This window comes from Gambusia affinis, linkage group LG15 (genome assembly GCF_019740435.1).
Source record: "Gambusia affinis linkage group LG15, SWU_Gaff_1.0, whole genome shotgun sequence".
Taxonomy (NCBI): domain Eukaryota; kingdom Metazoa; phylum Chordata; class Actinopteri; order Cyprinodontiformes; family Poeciliidae; genus Gambusia; species Gambusia affinis.
This window is the reverse complement of record NC_057882.1, coordinates 2112063-2132182: the sequence shown is the minus strand read 5'-3', so window position 1 is coordinate 2132182 and position 20120 is coordinate 2112063. Positions and strand designations below refer to the sequence as shown.

The window sequence follows — 20120 nt, the reverse complement described above, 5'->3', positions numbered from 1 at the left end:
CATGGTTTTCCATTTTGGCTCTGTCTCTTATTCTCTCACGTCTTGCTCCTGGTTTCGTTCCCCCCATCCTGCCTCTTGCTCATAAATGTGCATCTGTCCGTCTCTCTTTGAGGCTTCAAATCGTGATCCTCTACCCCCACCCTCCACCTTCTTCACTGAAAGGAAAACTCCACCTCCTCGCTGCTGTTTATGTACTCTCTGACAGTGCATGCTCTCACTCTCTCTCTCCCCATAACCTTCCTCCTCCTCTTAGCATCCTCTCCCCTCACACTGCTCTGTGACTCCACTTGCGCTCGCAGCCTGTTCCCTGCCTATCCGCTCTCCGTACTCACACACACCCCGGCGTCCACACGCACTCTCCTCTCTCTGTCTTGTCACACTCGGTCCTGTGCAGACTTGAGGAGATGATGCTGGCACTGATTCCCTTCTTTTCTCTCCTGAAGAAGGGAAAACTAGTCTGAGAGAGATGTTGATGCAACAGTACCTCTTTCCCTCTGCCTGCCTCCTGCCAAGCTCCAGCTCATATTAGGTGGATTTAAGCGACAGAGAGAGTTGTGGTGTACTGGATCTTCCGCTTCTCCTTTTTCATCGTCCCACCTCAAAGGATGCTCAGATCCCTGCAGGATCAGGAATATCACTTCTGGAACTGTCATCGGGCTCGCTGCCCCGGCATCGTTGCAGTCTGAGGCGGCCCGGTCCCCTGAAGGAAAGCAGAAGCATGTCAGAGGCACCTGTGATGCTGAAGGAAATGAGCCGAATGTGTGCCGTTCTGCAGGACTCGAGCCTCTGAACCAGATTGAGATTATCTTGGAAGAAATCTGTTGGATCCTTTGAGTTGCTTTCTCATGGTTTTCTAACTTTGATCACTTGGATCCAACCAATAGGTAAGGCTTTGACCTCCTCTGTTGCTTCTTCAAGGCGTCTTGTCTTCGTCTTGTCCACTTCACTAGATTTGCTTTTGCTGGACTAGTTTCTCAGCTGTGGAAGAGCTCCGGCTCCGTCTGATTAGTCATTACTGCCGCTGCTCTGTCCTGTTTACTATGCATCACCCAGCGTCTACGGCGGCGGCGGCGCTCGCAGAGTGCTTCTGCTCGGCTGCAGAGCGGAGAGGAATGCCTCTGCAGATGGGAAGGCAGTGGCAGCGGGTGTTAAGTGGATTTGAGTTTTGTCATGATCTCTCTGCTAGTCTGAGTGCAACAGGAAGCAGTACTGACACTGTGATTTTTAGTGCAATTATTTCTGGTTGATTCTCAAATTCTTCAGTGTATAGTATCAAAGTTATTTACTGATGAATTTTTCCTTTTCAGTGTTTTTTTTTTTTTTACCTTAAGGTGCTTATTGGATTTGCAGGTGCATATTGCTTCAGGGTTGTTCAATGTTCCCTGATGAGTTTCTTTTTGTGTTTTTTATATCGTTTCTGGTTTATAGGTGCAAAATTTTCATCAAGACTGAAATTTTCTTGGCATTTTTTTCTTACAATTTAGGCAAGGATTGATCATAGCATGTCTAGTCTACCTACCTATTTATCAAAAGAATCCACTTTTTCTATGTTGGTGAGCTATTTTTGCTTCAGTGGTTATTTTCTTCCAGAAAATTTCCCAGTTTCTGTTTATTAGTCTTCCTTTAATTTTATTTCACATCTTTTGAGATGACTCAATAGATGTGCAATTGAGTCATCTTTGGTTTATTACTTCTGATGTTTCCTTTAAAATCAAGTCTAATAGTAAGTGAGAGTATTTGCAGTTAATGCATATTTGTGAACGTTTGTCATGGTGCTTAAATTTTCATTTTGCATCCATGCTGGATTTCTTGTGTCAAATCTACCATTTTACTGGTTTTCAGTTTGTGCTTGGCTGGAAAAAATGTACCTTTAGAAATCCCATCTTCCTTCATTTCTTATGGTTTACCGTTAGATTTGCTGGTGAGTGATCTCAGCTTTATCAGTGCCAGGATAGTTAGCTATTTCTTTTTCCTTAGAAATGAATGGCTGGTTGCAAGTTTCTGGACTTCACCTTAAAAGGTGAATTTTAACGCCTTGTTATTTTTAGAAGATGCTTCTTGGAAAACATTTGTGTAGATGTAGTAGTTTGTCCTTTCGAGTGGACACATCTAAGATTTTGACAAAATACTTTTTCCTATGAATTGGTGACAGGTGTTTACTACTGTGCTGGATTGATCATTCTTTATTTTGTTTTGCAGCATGTGAAAGGAAAAAATGATCACGCTTTAGGTTTATTGGATGATGGGTAGGTACGTGTAGAGATATGAGTGATGGAGACGAGAATTTGCCTATAATTGATTAGCAGGTAAAATACTGAAAAATCTGATGTTTTAAATGCACCAACACTGAGAATCAGAAATGTTTTTTGATGTATAAATACTCAATAGGGTGTAGTTTGACCTTTCTTTGAGTTTAATTGAATTCAGGTTACAAATAAGGACATTATGTTTTGATTTATATACAGGAATAATCTTGTAATTGTCCTTCATGTTGCATTCAAAACTACTACATTAAGACACCAAGCCCTTTTTGTCTGCACTGTATTATATTCCTAAATTGTAACAAAGTGAGTTAACATTTGAATCAGTATCAGACTTTAGAGAAAACTGGTAACTGGTATCAGGAATAGCTTGACTGACACATCTAAATCAGGCTCGATTCAACTAGACTGAACTGGGACCAGAACGATTAATGTAAATATTTTGTTAAACTGAAAAAAATAAAACCACACAAGAAGAATTAATTATGCAAGAGATTAAAGCATATTTAGGATAATCAACTTTCTTAATGCATCAAAACACCAAAAATATGGAACCTAGTAGAAATTAGATGAGTACAAGAGATTGTGATGAGCTCGTAAAATGTAGTTAGATGTACATTTATTAGTTTTAGTGATTAGAACTAATAAATGGGACGAAATACAAATAAAATGTACAGTATTTTTTTAGCCCTGCCTATCAGGCAAGATTTTTCTTGACTAATGTAACTTTTTGTGTGCGTTTGCTGTTTTTTGTTTGTGGCCAGTCAGTCTTGCTTTTTTTTTCTTTATGTCTTCTAAATTGATCATAAAAACTGGACTCAAATGTGTTTTTAACTGTGTGTAGTGATCTTGGAAAAATTGATTCAGATTGCTCAACCACTTGTTTTACAACCTTTTTATGAAACTACAGCACACTGTTTCTGTCTTTGCTATAAAAGCTGTGCCTTTTTTCATTGTTTTGGTTTAAAGGCTTTGAGATATCTCTAAATATGCCATCTGTGTGGTTCATGGTCACTATAAACTCATACTCAGGTTTTCTCTTTTTATGATCGGTTCTCAGAGGTGAACAGAGCTGCATTGCCAGGTTTTGTTTTCCATAAGATGAAGGAAACTAAGACAAAAGAAAGCACAATTAATAGAAAGGGTTTCTTGTGACACATTGACTAGTGTTCAGACTTCAGAAGTTTTGAAAACGCTCAGATGCATTTCTGATTTACTACTAGATATGGAGGTGACATAAATCGGACTTATTTTTGAGGGGTGAAAAGATCAGCAATAGGCCGGTCAAACTGCCATGAAAAAATCTGATTTGGTTGCATTTGCTTGCTGTGTGAACGTATAATTTACTAAGAAGGAGGTAACAAAAAAGTCCTAGAACTGACCCCAAATCATGTGATCTTTAATTGCTGATTCATTTCAGCAGATGAATATACTGATCCATGTACGTGAAAAAAAAAAACTTTAATTTCTGGGTAGTTGCATTTTCAGGTTTTATTTTTCATAAGATTCCTTTACAGTTTTAAAAGGATATGGGGACATGTCAACTTCTTTGCTAAAATAAAACAACATCTTCCTTTATTTTTTTTTTCAAAACTCAACCATAGATTCACTCATGCTCCATTTATCCTGTTTAACTTAAAAGAGCAACATATTGTGCGCCCTGAGCCAGACGCCTGTGAATGGGATCTGTAACATCTAATCATGATGGGCATACATGTCATAATAATTTAGCTTTAATGACTTATGTTGGAACAATTTCACTGCTCAGTTGCAAAATTAAACAAAATCCATGAAACATTCTTTTATTCACTTACATCAATACATTGGAAAGGTTCAATAAATTTGGAGAAGTTCTGTGACAGTAGGGTATTTTGGATCCATTTCTAATCAGATGGAGATTCCAAGATAATTGGTGTAAAGGATTGTGCAAAATCCCAAATTAATCAGATGGGTCAGATTGCTGAGGTCTGGAAGAATTGGTTACTCTCTGCCTGGACTAGAAACTGCTAGAACCTCTCCATGTATCCAGGAACTGCTAGAACTCCCTGAATATTGAGCTGCTTGGCCACAGTGAGGAGTTAAAGGTTGGGCTTTTAAACCAAAGATTGATGATTTGGTTGTTCACCATGAAGGTAGCAGCTAGGGATGGAAGAACTGTTGTGCTGTTTTTCCTGGTCTTTGAGTCTTTTAGAAGGTTGTGGTTTGAGAAGGTTTGGTGTTGGTCTGGTCATGCTCAGACAAAAAGTGTAGCTCAATGAGAAATATTTAAGCAAATGATAGAGCAGATGTATGGATGTATCTCAGATTATATGTATGAGAAAAGAAAGAAAATTCCATTATAATTTATGCTTGATGATTTATTTTGTGCAATCACTTTGCAAATAGAAAAGTTCAAATAAATTTTTAAAAGGCAAAAATTAATGACATTCATGCCTTTGAGAAGATGTGACCTTCCTTCTGTGAATCACAATTAAGAGCATCTTTGCTTTGATTTAAAGTGCTTTCCTCCGTTTTATATTTTACTGGAGCAATTTCATATAAATACTCTGGAGTTGTATGGTTTTGGCTCCGATTCTTGTTTTTCACCAGTTTCTTGAACATGCTGGGTCTATTTTAGGTCAATTTAAATTCTCTCTCAGATCTCGATGTTAATTCTGTTGCAGAAAAAGAAAAACTTCTTCATTTCCAAACATGTTCCTTTGGGTCCTTAATGCAGCAGGCAAAAAGCAAAGAAAAGGAACTGTTTATTGTGATTGAACAAAAGGAAGTGGGAAATAATGTGAAGATGAGTTCTGGAACATAAAATCTCTCCACCTACATCATTAAAGCTCAAAATAATGAAGAAAACCATCGATGTTACTGAAGATGTTTCTGAGGAGGAGCTCTGCATGTATTTACAACTTTGTTCAGAAACACCCAAGGGTTTTGATGAACCAGCTGCAAAGAAGACGTGATGTGCTGTGTTTTCTTTTCTACCTGCGAGCTGCCTGATTGTAGAAAGTTAAAACTTAAAATAGGTAAAAATCAAATAAGAGCGTTTGAGCCTGGAAGCGCGAGCTGAGGTTTGATGCTTCTGGTGGGTAATGAGGCAGAATATGAGCAAGGACTCTGTAAAAATAATAATAACAATATAACAATACAGAGGTGGAGGAACCTCAGCATCAATCAGATGCCTTCAGCTTTCATTTATAATGGGACTTTAGGGGCCCTTTGGTTGGTTTAAATGCACAGGAATTTAAATATGGTGGCACCTAGTAAAACTGCATATTGCCTTTCCATCTGCCCATCCATCCATCCATCCATCATCCATCCATCCATCCATTTGTCCTTTTATCCATTCATCCAATGTCTTTCCGTCCATCTCTTATTCCTTCATCCATTCATCTGTCCATCCTTTCACTCATCTACCCATCAATCCATCACCTTTTTGTCCTTCCACCCATCATCCTTTCATTCCATCCATCATTCTTCCCTCTAACCATTTGTCTATCCATCCACTCTTCCATCTTCCTTTCATCCATCCTGCCCACCAGGATCTTGTCCATCTGTCCACATTTTACACTTTCCATTTCAAACTTTGTAGACTGTAGAAGTCATTCATAAATATGAGATAAGAATCATTTGGACAGAAAAAAAAATCTGTCTTCTCAAATCCTCCTAGACACAAATCTGGAAACTTATCTGATGAAATCTTGAGATTAGAAAAACCAATGTACTACATCTGTTGCTTTTACTGTACTTATGAAATGATTGGAAACCAGTTTGGGTTGTTCCCCAGAAAAGCTCCAGCCAGCTTGAAAAAAGAAGGCTGAGGTTGGGGAAGGAAGATGAGTAAAAGGACAACTGGCAACTCTGATGTATGTGAGATGTTTCTCTGTTTGACTCCCCCTTCACCTCACAGAGCACTTATAAATTACTCAGGCTAAAAACGAGCCCACTGCCACACACAAGAGGATCATAACTGCATTAGATCTGAAAGGACGTCACCTGAAAGCTGATTCAGAGCCAGAGGACGGGCTGATTCGTCCTTCAGCGAGATGCCACCCTGAACAAATCAGCCGTATTTTAGTCCTCTGACAGCTTCCTCTGTTCCCCTTCAGCCTCAGGACACAAACGTTTTGGGAACAGATCGACTTTGAGGCATAAAAGATGGGATTTAGAGGGAGAGACCGATCGTGTAGGCATTATTCTGAGGAAGCTGGAATGAAGATAGAAGAAAGTTATCATTTAAAATGACACTAAACCTTTCCCAGATGCAGCATTTCTCATGTGTGAAGCCTCTTCCTTTTACTTTCAGTGGTTTTCATTCTGTAGCGTGATCATAAAATAAAAAGCTTATGTTTCTCTGCTTAGACCGACACTGACTGACGTTTTGGGAAACTGAGCCTCATCTTTTCTGCAGTAATCAAACACATTGGGGAGCAAACAGTGATTTCATGTGCAAGTGGTTAATTAAGGAAGTGTTTGCGGGAGGAAATCAGCCTCATTCTTATGCTTACAATTTAATTATGACATTCTGTCCTCTTTATATATATATATATATATATATATATATATATATATATATATATATATATATATATATATATATATATATATATAAAACGCAGGATGAATTTATTAATAGATATTGCATACCTCATAACGATTTCCAGATGACAGTCTGCAGTAAACAACATGAAACTGACAAGTAATATTTTCATTGCGTTTGACTAACATTAGCTTTTAACAAGATTTTAGATCTAGGTTGAGTTTGAGTTTGGTATTTTATTTAAAATGTCCTGATATTTCAATCAGTTTAGTTGGATTCCATGCAGGATAAAAATATTCCCATGAGAAACAGGACCACAGCGTCACAGGTCTCCTACATAACTATTTTCTGGTTTTATATATATATTTTTTTATTAATGCTATAACCTTCAACTTATTTTTCTCATAAGAAATTTTATTTGAGGAAATTGTCAGAACTTATTGCGATGTACAATAATGTTGATTTGAGACCATTTTCAATTTAATCGTAATGCCATAATAATGAAAGTACACCCTTTCAAAGACCAATAAATTCCAGTTTACCTAACAAACGTGTAATGCTGGAACTGGAAGACATTTTAAAATAAAAATAAATAAAAAAACAGAAAACCCAAAACAACAAATGAAGGGTATTATGAGGTCTATTTAAAAGAAGTTGCCTTCAAAACAGTGGCTAGTTGAGACCAAAGCACCAAACTGGAACTTTTGTCATCCAGTCTCCTGCAAATGGAAATGATCAAGCTTGTTTAGGCTCTTTTTCTGGGGCTTTCTAAATATTTCTTCCCTGTTGCTGAAAACGTTTTACATTTGAGGTTAACGGCTGGAAAGTGAAGGTGGATGACTGCTGTTTCTTTATCACTGAAAGAATTTAACAGCTGAATCTTGTCTGCTCCCCTTTCATTTCGATCAGCCTACTAATTAGATTAAAATGCTGATTTCTTTCACAGCTTCCCCTCCTGACGTTATCACAAGGCTGATATGAAGAGAATATCATAGATCTAATTAACTCAGTAATTTAAAAACTATGGTAAATTTTCTGACATGATATATGGATTCATAATAAAAATAATATTCTGTTTCCAATATTAGATGCTTGTAGTTTTCCACTCCTTAAATTTCTTTTTTTTTTGCTTTATATTTCTTGTCTTCTGCATTTTTTTCTTCATTGTCCCTCTAAACAACACATCTTGATTTTTTTAGTGTTTCAACATACATCTAATTCCTCTTCTCACAGCTTACACCATTCAATTAGCGACAGCAGCAACGCATCTCATTACAGACATTCTGTAAGAAAACATCCGCTGAAATCTCCGTAAAATAATCCAGTAAAAAGTGTGTGTGGATGAGTGTTGTTGTAAGGATTATGTTTGAGCGGAGGGATCTCTCTGGGGAGGCATGGAAAGGAAGGACTGTGGAGTCAACTTCCTTTCCGCTAATTACCCGGCAACTGTCCTCGCTTGTTGTCAGGGCTTCACATGCACTTGATGTCTTTAAATATCTAACAGCAAGAAGTCACCTAAAGGAAGCAGAGAAATGGTGATAGGGGGAGAAAAAAGGAGGAGAAAAAAAAAAGAGGTCAACGGCTGTGCTTTGAAGTTGTGCAGGAACCAGCAGAATAGTTGCTGCTGGATGTGGGTTCATCTCGGAGGAGGACTGCACACACATCAGCTGCAAGTAAATAACTCAGTGACATCAAATAGACATGATCGTCCGTTTCTGAACGCGCACCCTTACAGTCTAATGTCATCTGCTGCAACCGAGAGCCGGAGTGAAATGTTTGTGCTGGTAAAGCTGTCCTGATTTTATCGCACTAAGGATATTAAGGTTTTGCTGAACCAGGTCAGATTTACCTAAACCTGCAATGCAACTTCATGCTCATTTATGACTATTTTGAGTTTTGAATTCATGGGTTTTTAACTGCAAATGGCTGAAATGGTTAGAACACCAAATATGGGTTAATATGCCTTAATTAGCACAGTGGAAGTTGTATTGGAGCTACCACAGAAGGTAACGTCTACAATCCTATTTCTTGGAGATACACCCAATCAGCTCCAGCAAAATAATTGGTGGCCCTGGATCGGCTGCTTTGAAAAAATAAGTATCATTCTTATGAGGCATATAAGCATCCCAAACTGCATTATCTTTTGAATACTTAAGATGTGCGCTACAGGGATGTGCTGTGGTGGCGCAAGGGTTAAGCACAGCCCACATAAGGAGGCCTTGGTTCTCGATGTGGCCGTCGAGGGTTTGATTCCCGGCCTGGCGACCTTTGCCGCATGTCTTCCCCCTTCTCTCATTACCCACTTTCCTGTCAATTAACTATCAAATAAAGGCCACTAGAGCCAATAAAACCTTAAAAAAAAGAAAAGAAAAAAGATATGCGCTACAAAAGCATCTGGGAATAAACAGTAATATACAAAAAATGTTGTTTTTTTTAATATAGAATAACCCTTATTTATTTAGGGTATAGATTAGACAGGACTTGATCAGATCCAGAAAAACTGTGAAATATCCCTTTGCTGAACAGGAACTTCAGCATTGTGGGGTTTCTAGATTTGCAGGACATAAAGACTTGATCTGTGTAAATCTTTGTCACGCAAATGTCCAGAAACTTACAATTAAAATTTTACATGCATGTAAATATGAAGTACCGTATTTGTGAAGGTTAAGAAAGTGAATGAGTATTTCATTTTAAAAGAAATTAAAATGTTTTTCTTACATTACATTGCAGACTTGACCACAAAACTTTGGTTGAAATTATGGTTAGAAAAAATGTTGACAAATAAAACAAATGTCTCTAATTGAATGTAACATTTTTTGTTTGCAGCTCTGTGAAAAACTGAGTTTAATAAAATCCTACTACATAACTCACCTTGAACTATGTCAGCTGTTTCTTAAGTGAAAACTTTTAAGGACCAAAACTCAGAACCTTTGCTCCTCTTTAAATATTTCTCTAAATTAGTTTTAAAGCACAATGTGGCAACCAGGGGAAACAAGCAGGATGTTTCAGATACCAATGCAAGGTAGAAACATGCAGCACCGGTAAAACACAATCCATGCCTGCAGTGAAATATCAAAGAGCAATCGGTTAAATCAGGCTTGACATGAATATTTAAAGCAAACATGAAATGAACGTGGAGTAAAAACAGGAAGAATTTCACACTGACTGCTGACATATGACGCTTGTCTGTTTATCCAGAGATTTTCCTCGACTGTTTGTGTCTTTAAAGCCATTTCCAAACCAAATCTGAGGTCTCTGGAAAGTCCTTGCTCTCCTTTCGGGGTTTTATCCCCCTCCTACATGAATGATCCTGACAGCCTACATTAGCGGTGCAGAAATTTCTGACAACCTGATTTGTCTCGCAGAGAAGAACAAACACAAAAGGTTCACGTGAAGGTTGGGAAACCTGGCTTTGGAGGGAAACGAGGCGGCTGATGGGCTTTTGATTGCATACTGTAAGTGGAGCAAATAGATTAAACCATGAGTCACATTGCATAAATACACAAGGGGAGGTGGAATCCTAAAGGAATCTGTAATGCCTGATTGCTCACATAGATTCCTGAGAGGCTACATCGTAAATACAGCTGGTGTAATGTCCTGTAAAGGAACATGGCTTTCTGGGGAATAAATGGCACCTGGTCCTAAACCAATTAGCACGTTTCAGAGTGAAACCAAGCTAAGCAGTTAAGATTACAAAGAAATAAGACCAAAACAAAGATTCTTAATACTTAACTGAATTCAGATCATTTTCTCTTTGCTTTAAAGTGGATTTGCCTGTAGATAGTTTCCAGATTAAAGATATGTAATCTTTGTCCCCATTGGTTGTACAAGTGTATATCTTTGGAAAAGCATTAGTAGCACCTCCTGCACAATCAACAAGACTGCAACAGGTGGTATCTGGATGGCAAGTCAAAGGACAAAATATGTTGTTTCCAGCAGCCATTGTACATTGCATCAGCAGTAAAAACAGTTGTCCAAACGTCCTGGAACTTCCACTTGGATTGCTCAGCATTGGGCTGGGCTTCCTGGGGGTTGCTAGGTAACAACATAAATAAACAATATAAATCAGCAGGCAGTAGCCTTGTTACACTCCAGACCTTTTCCAGATACCAAAACACATTGACTTATTGCCTTCTTTTAAACAGTGACAACCCAAATGGAAGTACAAAAATGTAGATTTGGAATAATAGATCACATGTAAAGTATAAGTTTTCAATAAACATTTTAGCCTCACCTATTTGTTATAAAGAAGATATATTCTCCACTCCTTAAAAAAAGGCCAATCTTTCACATTCTGCAGCCCGTTTTTAAATAAAATGCATACAAATATAGATAAAGAAAGACAGACTCCAACCAGATGCAGACTCATCTTTTTAAAGAAGCAAAACAATCTTTTCTTCATCTGAAAAGCAAACGTGTTTTAAAATGCATCACTTACAGATTCAAGTTTATGTGCTTTATTCATAATTCAAAAACTTTTCTAACCTTGAAAACACATTAAAATTCAAGCATGTTCTATGTGTTTTCCAGCAGCAGTAAGAAAAAAAATGTAATGGAAAAAAAATGTTTAGGATTTTTCTATTCGAGCTACAAATAACCTTCATTCCAACCAAAATGGGATGAGTAAGAGTTTTAGCGTGCCTGCAGATGAATTAATGCTGGGAGGAAACACTTTCATGGTAAACTGGATAAGTAGCAACAATTATAAATCTATCCCTAGAGGAGATGAGCCTGGAAACATTATTGCCCCAAAATATGTGTGAGATGGGATTTTCAAAGGCTGCTCATTTAAGAAAAGAGTAGAAAACCCTCATCAGCTTCTAGTGTTACTGAGCAGCACTTCTGTCATTTCAACTGCAAAAAAACGCTGCTATCTGTTGTCCCAGGTAACAAAAAAATGTAACACAAAGAAGTTTAAGAGTTCTTACTGAACATATTTAGACTGAAATATAATAATGATCTTTGTAAGGTCATGATGGGGTTTGGTGTATTGACCTTACAGGAGAAGGATGAGGTATTTTTGTTACAACCTTGAATCAGGATTTGTGTGAACAAGAGTTTAAAGTAAAACTGACTAAGTATCACTCCTCTAAATAAGCATTAAGTGTGGCTGCTGCATTAAGAACCCCAATACCTACTACTGTCTCAGGTATGGCTTTTGTGTTTGGAGGAGCACGCACACCTCCAAATTGCACCCATGCTCAGTTGTGCTGGTTGCTGGATCGCCAAAGGAAGCAATGTGTAGCTCTTAGATGATCAAAGGGAGAACCCCGGCATCAAATATAGATTCACAACGAAATGAGTTACATGATTATTTCTTCACCACAGTACCTGTTAGTCAGAAACAGGAGAAACAAACATCTTCAAGGATTTGAGTTTGACCAGGACCAAATTGTGATTTCTACCAACTAGATCAGAGCTTCTCTAAAGGCTCCCACATACTCAGGCTCACAGTGCATATTCTCACACTGTCCATGGACAAGTTGAGATTTTATAACTGAGCATACCGATTGCCTCCATTTTGTTTTGCTTGCTCTTACAAAGCACTTAGATATTAGTGTGGGATGAAATAAGATGCATTGATTTGTTTGTCAAAGAATGTGAATAATTCTGATGAGGCATTGAATGTAGTGAATCAAGACGTACACTGGCTAAGAGCAGATGGTTTGCTGATGCACTTGTATGGTGATTATGTGATTACTGGACCTTGAAACAAGGCAATGAGAGATGACCACTTTTGCTAACAAGATGCTTTAAGGCATCATTCATCCAGGGATTTTATTGACAACCTCCCAGGAATCATGATTGTTGAACAGTCACAACAAAAAGAGGGCATTTATCTCTTTTAGAAACGATGTCACAGAAATCAAAATGTTGCATTGGTGGAGTTTCACATGGATTAGTCATTGTACCATGAGATTCAACTCTGTGTTGAAAAGGGTGGTTATTGTCTTAGAGAAAATCCGGGAGGGAATTTGGGGGGAAAAAACAGGGTGGAAGAGGGGTTCACAAGGCAGAAAATAAAATGACCAAAACTTGGAAGCAATGAAGCAGCAGAGGAGAAAAGGAAAAGCAAGAAGATTAGAGAAACAAACCATCAAACTGAGATGGGGAGAGGGTATTGTTGTAAATGAAGTGAAATGACAAGAATCCAATTTCATTTGCATCCAGAGAAAAAGCTTCTCTTCATACATGGCCCTCATAAAAAAATGCTCAACTATTTGTTGTCTCAGTCTTTAAAGGAATTAGCTCTCTTTTATTGATCTTTAAGGTGGCAGACTGCTATATAAACCAATCATCTGTCCATTCATCCAAACGGGAAACCTGCCTGGAGGAAACCTGCTGCAGCACCTTACAGAGTACATGGTCCCTCCTCTGGTTCTGGTTGTTCTCTGTGATCTGCTCCCACTGAGACGAGACAGGAGAAACTCAGAAGGAAGCCATCCTGCAGCCGTCAGTATCTGATGAACCATCTCATCCTTTCAAAGTGGAGAAGCAGCATTTCTATTCTCCCCCATGATTGCGAATCTCCTCACTGAGCCGCATGCCAGCCGCCTGCTGGAGGTACATCACTTCTAGTGTTGCCATGTCCTCTTATCCTCTTATTATAAACAACTTTGGGATTTTTTTTCTGCTTGCAAATACAGTGAGTTACAGGTTGAGTTTTTATTTATTTATTTTTTTGAGTTTGTCTTTGAATGTGAAGTTGCTTACATGGAGTTGTTTTTCTTTCCAAGAAGATTATTTCCCAGCTCCCCACAATAAAGCAAAACACTAGTGGTCTGTAGTTTGCAGTGTAGTCTGTGATATGCAGGTATACACTGTAAAACCACTTTAAAATCTCTTCAATTTGTGTTTAGACACTTAAAATAAGCAGAGTGTATCAAGAGTGTATCAAGTCAGGTTCATTTCTGTCTGTTCATCTATTCCTGAATGATCTGACTCATTTGACTGAGTGTGAATGCAGATACATTGAAGATCTCTCTTTTGTGGGGGGTTTTTTCCCTCTTCTTTTTTGATGTTTTTTTTTTATTTCTTTTTCCAAACTGGCTATAGGCAATGATGCTGCTCCACTGAGTTTTGTTTTATTTTTCACATACTTCTGTTCCTGGAGCTAACAATGATTCTATGGTGACTTATTTTACTTGATGTAGTGGGTGCTTAGGTTTAAAGTCTGCTGGGCTGTCTGCTTAAAATACAAACTGGAGCAGCTTGTGTTACATGTATTACTTTAAAGTAAGTGACTAGGCTCTTCTCAAACATGTGTAGCTGAAAAATAAACTATTATAGTTTATATTGGAGTTGAAAGCTCCAATAAAACATTACTGTGCTGCTTTCAAAGACAACATGTTTCCAGAATTTTCTGTAGTGGAAAATCTACTATTTTTCAGTTTGTATGTAAAAATGCACTGAATGTTTCCTTTTTGTTATTATTTCACCCAAATAGAGAAAATCACCAACAGTTCCCAGGAAAAAAAAAAAAAAGAATAAAAAACGACCTTGGTCTGAGAAATTTCAATGAGTCGGGATGTAAAAATTCATTATTTGATTTCCATCTCCTGACTGCACCAGCTGAATTTCTCTCTGTAACCAGCTGTGGAAAAATGCCCCTGGTGCTTGGTTGTAATACCACAGTATCATTTTAATGTAGATGTTCCCAGCTGAAGCCCTGACTGGTATTCAGTCAGCAATCAGAAAGAGAATATCATATTGGAAGAGAGAAACACGTTTTTCTCCTTTTCCAGCTCAACCACATAATAAATTGAATTTGCTGTAAAATGTGTATTGTGTTGGCTTTGTGGTGTTCTATGTATGTTTTTCTAAAGAGGCGTGTTTCGGTACCAATTCTGCTTCTTACCAAAAATATGGGAATTTGCTTCTTTATTGACATCCATACTTCACGGTTTTGCTTTTGTTTGTTTGATTTACCAGACTTGAAACCACACAAGCTGTTGTCACAACCTTTGGCAGGCTTTTTAGTTCACCCGTTGAAGCTGCAAAGTAACCTAATGTTTACTTTACATCAGGGTTCAACCATGTAAATTGAGTTGTTGTCATTACCAACAAAATAAGAAAAAAGTTGTTTTATTGAAAAAATAAAAAAAACAACTAGAAATGATCAAATAAATCAAGATTCTGAAAATAGTTGAAGCCCATGAATCAACACATTCTCACACCCGACTCGTCATATATTGACGAGTTGGGACGCTTTGAAATCTGACCATCGTCACATATTGGCTGAAGGGTAGCCAGGCGTCAATATGTGACGACTTGGGCAGGTTCCTTCACCGTAAAATGTTGACGAATTTGACGATTTTGGAAGGTCGCATGTTTTACATGGATTATTCATGCGAAGGCAAATTTCCCCAATTGATTTTTAAAACTTTATCAATCGGTGCCACGTATCTGGGACCTCCCAATGAACGCACAACTCTAAGCATGCAGGTCATTTAAAGTAATGGCATTATTCCAAATTGTCTAGTTTTAGTAAATTTATTTTGTGTATATTTAAATGTGTCTTTTGGATCAATTTATCTCTTCAGGTTTCCCTTGAAAAAGGGATTTTATCTCAAGGGACTTCCAGTTAAAATAATGGTTAATAATAAACATAAGCAAGTAAAATTATACATATTGGTTGAATAACATTGATCTATTTTTATTCATTAAGTAGCACTGACATTTAAATCAAAATATTACTTAACAATTAATCTTATTTGAAGAATTAAAATGTAATAGTGTATCAAAATGGTGTTGATCTTTAATTTGAAAAATCCAATTGAAACACTATTAACACCAACACTGACTAAAACCAAAGTAATTATTAATCATTATTAACTAAACAAGTTCTAGCTTATAACTGAGACATCAAGAAACTAACAAAAGGTTAGTTAGTTCAATTACTTGTTCAACCTATCTTTGAATATTTCTCCCTAATTCTGTTGTATTTATGTTTTTGAGTGTATTTTTTTGCAATTCCTTACTAAAGGGAAGATTCAGCCTCAGGAACTGAGAGCTAATAATACAGAGGTTACCGTAAGTTTGAGCTAATATTGGCTTTGTGACTGATGATAATATTTACCTGTTGAACGGTTGGCTGCTTTGACTAATGACTACCTGATTTTCATTTTCTTAACTCCTGACTTTGCAGGAGGGCTGGAATAAATTAAAAGATATAAAACGGGAGGAGGAGGTGGAGGCAATGGCAGATAAAAAATGAGCAATTATTGAAAATGTCAACAAATCCTCCATGGGCGTATTTCAGCGATGCAGAGTGTTCGTCTTTACAGATAATATTGTGAGTAGAGGAAATAAAATTGCACCTAAATTTTATTATCTTCCACTTCATTTTAAAAATAAAAAACTTGTCATGTTTTCAAATCTGCACTCTTTAGTCATTTCCTCACACAAAACTGTTTTGAAAGATATATATATATATATATATTATAAAGCACTTGAGTTAATCATAACCCTTCTTACATAAATGCACCTTCCTCTTGGCTGAAACATAAGAGGAAAGGAAATGCAGAAAATATTTTCAGTTAGCTTTGTCATCAGTGATGAACACAAGCCTAATGGGATTGGTTCGAATAGCATGCAGTTTCATTTTGATTGAGGTTGTGCTTCAATTGAGGTATTTAGACAGAAAACCCCCCTGAAATTTCCAATACTTATTCTGGATTTATTCTAATAAATACCCATTTTTGCTCTGCAATCTCTCCAGAAATTATTAAGTTAAGCAAATAATCGCTATAGCAACCAAGATGAAAATTACATACACAAAGCAATTTCCCTCAAGACTAACTACATAATTATAGCTAAATGCAAAAAACAAAACTTCAGGTGTGTTGGTGAATATTTGTGTAAAAGTATTTGCAGCCACACAGTTTTCTGCTCATTGTGTGACACTTAGTCTGAGCTGAAGAGTTTGATGTCAGAGACTCAATGACTTGTGCAAATGTAAAGAGCAGCTGTATGTAAGAATATATTTACCCACCATCCCACTTGTTAGCCAAACTTTAGCTATAGGTTTACACTCCAGTTGGATTTCTACTAATCACTTAGTAATCACTTCATCTGAGGAGCACTAAACTGTTTTTTTGCAAAAAAACAAAATGCGTTTTGCAGGAGCCCATGAAGAAACTTTACTTATCCATCGTCCACATTTTGCCAGACTGTTTGAATTTTGAAACTTGAATAAACTCTACTCCACCTTCTAACATGGTTTAACATTTCCTTATTATTATTTTCCACAAAATCTCTATGACTGCAATGCATTCATAATGATAAGCCACAACACTCTCAGCGGCTCAGTTCTTCCAAGAAAGGGGTGTTAACTTTAGGACAAATTGCAACTGCTGATTGGTCAGTTGTTGACAAACTCACGGGATTGATTGACAGATGGTGTCAAAGTCAATTACATTTGACACAGAGCCAGGTTGCTTTGGTATTTTCCCCTGAATGAATACAATCATCATTTGAGAATTGTTAGCTGTGTTTAGTCAGGTTATGTTTGCCTGATATTAAATCTGGTCTGAAACATTTGTGTGACGAAAATATTAAAAACAGAAAAGAGTTGTTACCATGCAAAAACAGTTTCCCAGCAAAGTCCCGCTGAAACCAAAGAAAGTCTTGGGAAAATTACATTTTGGAGTTTACTTTTATATTTCAAGCTCTTATAATTTCAAGATTTAAAAAGTAGGAATCAAAAATTCTGATCATTGTTCTGAAAATATGTGTCATCTGAATGTCCAAAGAAAAAGTAGTACATTTGTTTTCGAGTAGGAAAATCTTTTTTAGAAATATCAAAAAACTTTTATTTTTGAGAATAAAACCTACTCCGGGTCACTAATTCTAACCTTTCAGGAGTTTTTGACCCATCTCTTGTCAGATATAGAACAGTTCACCAAAAGTCAGTTATGAAACAGAGGCAGCAGTACCCTCTCTGAAGTCTGCAGTTTTATTGGTCACAGCTGCTTCTGTTTAATGAGCCTCTTTCTCCTCCACAAGCTGCTCATATATTGTTGTTTCCAAAAAAAGCACCCTGCAACTCTTGTTCTTCTCGCGACCTCCTCTTCTTGTTTTCTGTTCTCTCTTAATCTTTTATGCATCTGTTACTAGGTTTTTTTTTGTCCACCTGCAAATAAGTACACCCCCTTATACAACCTTGAGGTGAACTGTGGGTGGAATTGGCAGTTCTACACAGCATTTAAACCATCCACAGAAATACTGTCCTTATGCTTTCACATGGAGCTTTCCACACACCTTGCTATCTGTTATTGTGCTGGTACATATTCCTTTTCATTCAGTTTTAATTTAGTTCCGATTCATATCTTACAGAAGGTTCATCTTTGCTGCTGGCCTTGGTTTCTGTTCTCTGATTAATTAGGTTTTAATTTTGAATTTCAACAGTTAAAAAAAGTTTTTCTTTTTTTTTTTTTTTTCATTATTCCAATCTTTAAAAGTTGCCATTTAAAAGCAAGATCTTGATTACAATCATTAGCTTGAAGTTGAAAGAACAATCGACTTAACAATCAAACCGCAGTAGGTGTCAGAGTTGTACTGCACATTGGTATGAAAATAATTAGCCAAACAGATTAGTAGCAGGTCCAACTTTCTTTAAAATGACAGTGGAGAAGGTAGTGGTTGCCATGGGAATGGTAGTTTTATTCATTTATTAGGGCTACCTATTATTATTTCCATGCTAATGAAAGGTTCAGTGACTGTAGCCTAGACTCTGTTGTCTGAGTTTATTTAATCAGGACCAAGCTAGCATGAATAAGATAAGCAGTAGCAGTAGCAGTAGTGGAAATGCTTATTAGCTAATGTTAGCTTATTGTCTAATAACTTATCAGCCAAACAGATTAGCACTCACTTTTTGCTTGTTAGCAAATAAGGTTATTAGTTAATAAACTAACTAATAAGCATTTCATCTAATTCTAATAACTGTAACTATGCTAATAAGCATAGCTAATCATAAAACCCCTTTAAAAGTTGTCAAATAACAAATATATCCATAAATCCTATATATAAGTAATGTCACTTCCTCTTTTTGAACCACTTTCAACGGCCAATTGGACATCCGTTTGCCTTCCTGTTTTGGATGAGCTGTGACATGAAAAGACAAATTCTGCTCCATCTAAAATGGACCGAGCAGCTCTGGTGTCCAACTTCTACCACCTCGTGTGACATATTGTCTCTTCTTATAAAACAAATCCTTTCACATTGTTTAGTCGATAAGAAAACATCTCTTTTCCTAGCTGAGTAACACGCTTCTACTTGTTTCAAAGAAATGAGCAGCATCATGGAAACAGCAACATTTTGCACTTTAACACTGCGGCTCTTTGTAACTTAAAGTGTGGGAGAGGTGATCTCGAATTAGTCTAGTGAACTTGAGTAGCTTAATCAGAAGGGCATTGAATTTAGCAAGTATTTGGGTAATAATGGTGACCCTTTAAGTTACTTTATAACCATGACGACGTGCTTACAGCAGAAGAGGACATGCATCTTTGTGAATCAATGAAGTTACCAACTGGAAGAGCTGCAGATTAAAGTTTGGATTTCATTTTTGTAGCTATTAGTGATGATTGTTTGATTAATATTATTTATAAAGGAAAGGTGTATTTCTGCTTTTAATTCCCCACATTAAGTCCTGGCTTTTTTTTTTCCCCCACCAGGGGGTCCTTTTTGTGGGCTCTAGTGTCCCTTATACCACAGTAGGCTGACAGGAAAGGGGGAAGAAAAGGGGGGAAGACATGCGGCAAATGTCGTTGGGTCCGGGAATCGAGCCCGCGACGGCCACGTCGAGGACTGGGGGCCTCCAGGCGTGGGGCACGCTCCCCTCTACGCCACCGGAGCACGCCCCAAGTTATGGCTTTTTGTTCCGTTTTTGCAATATTCTTCTCTGAATATGTAGGTTCCAAATAACATATGGACTGAACTTTTCCTCGCGATTCCCTGTGCCTGTCAGTGATCGACCACAGTTCAGTAGAGATGCACTGTGTCAGCCTCTTGAACAAACTGTACGGTGTTTGTAGCTGTGTGGCAGCTTCCTGTCACATACTATCAGATGCATCAGGGTCCAGTTGAACATCCACTTTGTCCCCACACTGAAGAGACTTTTTTTTTTTCTTTTTCCCCCCTGTGAGTCAGAGATCCTTTTAGCTCTGCAGCAAAAGATTTCTAACAATTCTCCAGTTTTTCTTCTGTTCCAATCGCTTGTTGGTTGAAGTGCTTCTTTTGTTCAGCGCTAAATGAAGGAGACTGACAAACACTCCTGCTCCAATTGATTCTTCTCTTTACAGGTTTAGGTCTTCTAATGAAAAAGTTTT

The 20120-nt window shown here is 37.4% G+C and overlaps 1 protein-coding gene across 1 annotated transcript in view; it reads left to right on the top strand.

The window, feature by feature from the left end:
- Window positions 1-278: 278 nt before the first annotated feature.
- sgcd (sarcoglycan, delta (dystrophin-associated glycoprotein)) overlaps window positions 279-20120 on the top strand; it is a 198833-nt gene continuing 178991 nt past the window's right edge. Inside the window, exon 1 of the mRNA XM_044141632.1 lies at window positions 279-884. The gene's annotated coding sequence lies outside the window, so the exon portion shown is untranslated. The remainder of the gene's footprint in view (window positions 885-20120) is intronic.